Consider the following 6332-nt stretch of genomic DNA (forward strand, 5'->3'; position numbering starts at 1 on the left):
GCCGCCGTTCGCCATAGCCGCCGCCACCGGCCTCCCCTCGCCTTCCCGACTCGCGCAGGAGCTCCGCCCCCTCGCCCTGAAGCTCTCCGTCAAGCCACAAGACGCCGGACGCCCCGTGGAGCCGCCGTCGCCATCGTCTTCCTCCTCGGGCTCCGACCACCATCACTGTCGATTCGCCGTCTCCAGTGCGTCCCCGAGCCCGCTTCGATGCCCGCTGCAACCGCGGTGAGCTCCGTCACCGTTTCCCTCTCTTCTCCCCCTCGTTCCCGCGCTGTAACCCCGTTTCCCACCAAGGCCGAACCTCCGCCATCGCCGAGCTCGCCGTCGATGCAGCTCCGGTGACCATTTGGTCACCCCGGCGAGTCCAACAAGTTCGTAAGGCCCCGTAGAGCATCCCTAGCGCCTTGCCTCGCTCGCCTTCGAGCTCCAACCCCGTTTCCGTGCACGACCGAACCCTGGCGGCCGCAGCCGAGCTCGCCGCCGTCGACTCCGGCCACCCCAGGCCCAGCCACGGCCACCGCCCGATGCGCCATCGAGCTAGCTTTCCAACGCACCTAGCCGCACGCCGTTTGGAGCACCACAGAGGAAACCCGAGGCACTTGTACGCCGCGGACCTCGCCGGCGACTAACCGCCGGCGGGTTTGACCTGTTCGACCTGGGGTTTGACCCCCCCAGAGTCACTGACGCGTGGGCCCCGTCGGCCAGGTGGTTAGCTTAACACTAATCACTGTTAATTAACCCCCCTGACACTGACCAGTGGGCCCCAGCGCCACTAACCCTTAATTAGGATTAAACTAACCTCTGTTAAACCCCCCTGTCACTGACGTGTGGACCCCACACGTCAGGTTTGACCCCAGCCAGCCGCAGTTGACCGCTGACGTCGTGCTGACGTCATGCTGGCGCAATATATATATTTCTGGATTTAAATTAAATCAGGAAATTCCAGAATATTATTTAAACTTCAAAAATTCATAACTTTTATTCTGTAACTCCAAATCAGACAAATTATATATGAAAAATGATCAGAAAAATCCAATCTATCCATCTGTACTATTTTCATGCATGACTAAACAAGTTAACCTTATGTTTAATGCAGAACAAGGAAAAGCACTTTAAAAGGCCATGTTTGAGTTTGAAATTTGAATCTTTGATTCAAATTGGTTCAAACCCTTCTGGTTTTAGTTGCATTAGCCCAACACACTCATATTGCCATGTTTCATGCATGCATCATATTGTTGCACATTGTTTGGTGATGGTTGTGTATCGGTGTCCTTTGCGATAGGTTCTGCCTCCGAGGAGTACCGTGATTACCCTAACGAAGAACCGTATCAGTGCATCGAACCATCAGGCAAGCAACCAACCATTTGATCATATCGATACAATCCTATGTTCTCGCTCCTGCTCTCTTTTACTGCATTAAGACAACGTGTTTCAAACTGCTGTGTGCTACGGTAGTTGAACCCATTTCCTCTGCATGACCTGTCATTGCCACAGTAACTAGATGAAACCCACTAGCATGTGTAGGAGTTGATTGAGCCATATGTATGTGTTGTTCCTACCTTGCTATGCCTGCTATGCTTAGAGTCAGGTCAGGTCTGGTTCATCTGGGTGATGGGCTAGAGTGAAATGATTATGTCGGTAATGAGAGTGGTGTGGTGAACACGATTTGGTAAAGGTATCGATGAGAGGCCAGGTAGGAGTACATGGTGGGTTGTTTCATTGAAGCCGACCCTAAGCACTGAGATCTGTATGTGTGATTTAAGAATCAGCTACTACCATGCATTGGGCCCGAAACCAATGGACCCTCTCGGCTTCTTATTCACCCTAGTTCTCCGTCCAGGAGTTGCAAGTAGTTTCTGGTGTTTGTAGCCTACTGGAGGCCGTGGACAGCGCTGACCGTAGGGGTGGGCTGTGATGCGGTAGGTACGTGGCACGGTGTACCGAATACCCGTTAGGTATCTCGGGAACCCTGTTCACATCATTCGGGGCCGTATGGGAAACCTCGGCCGGACTCCCTGCGGATGGAACCTGGATAGGCGATAAACCTGGACTGGAGGCTTAGGTGATTAGGTAGGTCGTGGCCGACACCCACGTTGGGCTTCCGCTTGAAGGTTGCCGAGTACATGTCGTGTAAACGACGGTAAGTGGTGAGAGCGTGTATGAAGAAGTACACCCCTGCAGGGTTAACATGATCTATTCGAATAGCCGCGTCCGCGGTAAAGGACTACTTGGTTGCCTATACAGTTCATAGACAAGTAAATGGAAACTACTAAAAGCCTCAAGATAAGTGTGAGTGCCGAGGATGACTCTTCCGTAGGAAGACGGAGGCGGATCCTCGGTAGTGTATTGAAGTGGTGAGTAGCGGACTCGTGTGCGCAAAACCATTTCAAGTTGAAGTATCGTAGGATAGTCTAGCCAAGAGTCAAAGCTGGCTTGCTGCAATAACTCCACCAACCCTTCTTGATAATATGCATGTATGTAGGATCTGATGTAAGTCTTGCTGAGTACCTTTGTACTCATGTTGCTATAATTTACATTTTACAGAAGACGCTGCAACCCCTTCTGATGGGTTCTACGTAGACGTTGACATCAACGAGTAGGCTAAAGGCCCAGGTGGTGATCCTAAGCTTGTGAAGGACCATGTAGTATAGCTAGGCTTTCCAAACCTCTTTTATTTTACTAGTTGTCTGTACTCAGACAAGTTACTTCCGCTGCTGGTTTGTATGACTGTATGACTTGAATGCTGGGTCGTGAGACCCGTACCTTTGTGTATGTTATGTATGGCTCCCTGAGCCTTAAATAAAGTACTTGTGTCGTAGAGTCATGTTGTGATGCTTCGTTGTATTTCCACATATCGAGCATATTGTGTGTATGATTGAAATGCTTGGTATGTGTGGGATCTGACTACCTAGTTGTTTATCTTTAGTAGCCTCTCTTACCGGGAAATGTCTCCTAGTGTTACCGCTGAGCCATGGTAGCTTGCTACTGCTCTGGAACACTTAGGCTGGCCGGCATGTGTCCTTCTTTGTTCCTGTGTCTGTCCCTTCGGGGAAATGTCACGCATTGAGTACCGGAGTCATGTTAGCCCGCTACAGCCCGGTTTACCGGAGTCCTGCTAGCCCAGTGCTACAGCCCGGACCCACTTGCTGATGACCGACACGTTCGAAGCTGGGTCATGGATGCCTGTCCCTGTAAGTCTGTGCCACTTTGGGTTTACGACTAGTCATGTCAGCCCAGGCTCCTTATCATATGGATGCTAGCGACACTATCATATACGTGAGCCAAAAGGCGCAAACGGTCCCGGGCAAAGGTAAGGCGACACCCGTGGGGATACCGTGCGTGAGGCCGCAAAGTGATATGAGGTGTTACCGGCTAGATCGATGTGACATCGAGTTGGGGTCCTGACAGCGTTGGCATCAGAGCCGGACTGCCTGTAGGTTCTCCAAGCCAAACTGGTCGATGTTGAGTCTAGAAGTTCTTTAGTTATATGTAGGGGAATTGTTTGTGGGTTGGAACGTAAGGCTCTTTTACTCCTTTATCTAATGACATTCTGATCTGAGTCAGTCTATTCTTCCACCGGGGGTTAAGGAATTAGGATCTGTTCTCTCTATCAGGATCACGTGTTACTAATCAGTAGTACCTTATAGGTTTGATGGATACAAGCCTAGTTCAATTCTATTATCACATTATGTTGCTAGGATGGACTCAGAACTTGATATGATGATGTTGAGTGTGTATGTAATCCTTTGTCAAATGTCTCAAAATCCTTCTTGAGCATTTACAGCTGTTATGCTGCCGAAATTTTGCTAGAAATTCTAATGCCTTTGCATTATGATTGTGCTTTCAGATGGCCACTCGCGACCTCAATCAAGTGGTTCGCCTGACTCGATGCCTAGATGTACCCGGCCATACTGCCATGTTGGTCAGGGTAATGACTGAGGCTGGATACCGCTGGTATCCTGAGTACACGGTCGAAGAGCAATTTCGGGACTTCAATCAAAGCCAGTATCTCTGCACTGTCAGGATATTTCCATCTTATCCTGGATCCACCGAGCCCCTTCACTGCTCCTATGGACTCGGGGTTACTATTGAGATGACTGTGCAGGATGCCGCCTACTCTATGATGACCATCATGCGAGTCAGGTCTGGTCTATTTAGGGACTCTGATTTCCGGTATATGCCAGGATCACTTCCAGGAGCACAAGGGTATCTCCAGGCTATCTATGCTGACCCCACCCAGGAGGATTCACGGACTCGCACCACTGCCGAGATGCTCGAGGATAAGGACCGTGAAAATCGGGCCCTGAGGTTAGAGCTCTTCAATACCCGTGCTGACCACTGGGCCACATTGACTCGGTTTGCACCGGCGGTGCAAGCTGGATATTCGGATATGCGCGATCTCTATCCTGTGAGATCTGCTCTGCCAGACGTGATGGGTTGGCGTGATGTAGGAGGCATCACCCCACCTCGCGGTCCCCGCAGGCCACCGTCTGTTGGTCCAAGACCTCATCCTAGCCCCTATGGTCCACAAGCTCCGCGAGATCGTCTGTTTCCGGATGATCATGTTGAGCTTCCAGGCTATGGAGGTGACTTCTACAAGGACTACTATAGATCGGTCTGAGTTAGTGGTAGTATCACTAGTTCGCACTAGCTGTGTCGTCTATCGTCCCGCGTGACTCGTGGGATATGACCTAGTTTGTACTCTTTCCGGAGGTGTAGAAAAATAATGTATAGGAGCTTGGGATGCCTCCGATGAGATGTAATCCTCTTTCACCGTAATAGTACTTTGCTTGGTCTTGTACTAAACCCTGTATGGTGTGTATGACGATGGAATAAAGAAGCAGTTTCTGTATCTACCATGTCATACGGATGATCATCTTGCATTTCGAGTTATTCCTTACATTTTGTATCCTATGTCGGAATTTTATCATCCTGACTAAATCATTGTCTTGTTTACCTAGGATGGTCAACACGCGCACTAACCCTGCTCCTCAAGAGCAGGCCGAAGGCAGTGAAGTCAGGGATGCAAATCTGCCTCATCCTCCTTCCCTAGCCGAGGTTATGATGGAAGCCGAGAGAAACAAGCGGGAGACCAACCGTTTGTTGCAGCGTATTGAACAGAACACGACACACCATCAGAGGACTAACGTGGTGTCACTCAGTGATTTTATCAAATTACATCCACCCACGTTCCACCACTCCGTCGAGCCTCTCGACGCTGATGACTGGCTTCGTAGTATCTCTCACAAACTGCGTTCCGCGCTGGTAGCGGAGGCTGACAAGGTCACCTTTGCTGCATATTATCTTGAAGGCCCCGCCAGTCTATGGTGGGAGAATTATGGAGCTATGCACCCAGCGGGCCATGTCACTACTTGGGCTGAATTCAGCGAGGCTTTCCGTGAACATCACATTCCGGAGGGTCTCATGGACCGTAAACGTGAGGAATTCTGCAATTTCACCCAAGGCCGACTCTCTGTGGATGTTTACAGCAGGGAGTTTGGTAACCTCGCACGATATGCAACTGAGGAAGTTTCTACTGATGCGAAGAAGCAAGCAAGGTTTCGTAAGGGCCTTAGTCCTGAGCTTCGCCGTGACCTCCGTCTGCATGAGTGCACATCTTTTCAGAAACTTGTCAACAAAGCCATCAGTGCTGAAACTGGTCAGACTGACTATGACGCAACACGCAAGCATGGCCGTGACATGGGTTCCTCATCCGGTGCTGGTCCTCAGAAGCGCCGCGTGTGGGTACCCAACACCGCCCTGCCACCCAGGTTCACACCGAGGCCACCCTTTCAGGTGCCTCGCCCTGTTCAACAGTCTGCTCCAGCCAAGCCCTATGGGGGTCCAACCAACAATGCTCCTCCACGTACCAGTTCCGTGACTTGTTTCAAGTGTGGGGAATCTGGTCACTATATGCGTGAGTGTCCCCAGACCAACCCCAACCAGTCTGCTAAAGCTGTTGGCCGTGGCAAGCCGACAGGAAAAGTATTCCACGCCAAGCCGGTCACCGCCTCACGTGGCCATGTCAACTGTATCTCTGCCGAAGAAGCTCAAGAGGATCCCAACGTCGTTCTCGGTACGCTTCTTGTTAATTGCCACCCGGCATCTGTTCTTTTCGATACAGGAGCCTCTCATTCTTTTATATCCGAAAATTATGCTCGTTTGCATAACGTCGCATTCGGTGTTATGCCAACCTCTATGGTAATTCAAACTCCGGGATCCAAATGGCAAACTTCTAGAGTAAGCCATGGAAATGAAATCCAAGTCGACAGACTTGTTTTCCTCGCGTCTTTGATAGCCCTTAAATCTTCAGATATTAATATCATTCTGGG

This window comes from Triticum aestivum, chromosome 4B (genome assembly GCF_018294505.1).
Source record: "Triticum aestivum cultivar Chinese Spring chromosome 4B, IWGSC CS RefSeq v2.1, whole genome shotgun sequence".
NCBI classification, from domain to species: Eukaryota; Viridiplantae; Streptophyta; class Magnoliopsida; order Poales; family Poaceae; genus Triticum; species Triticum aestivum.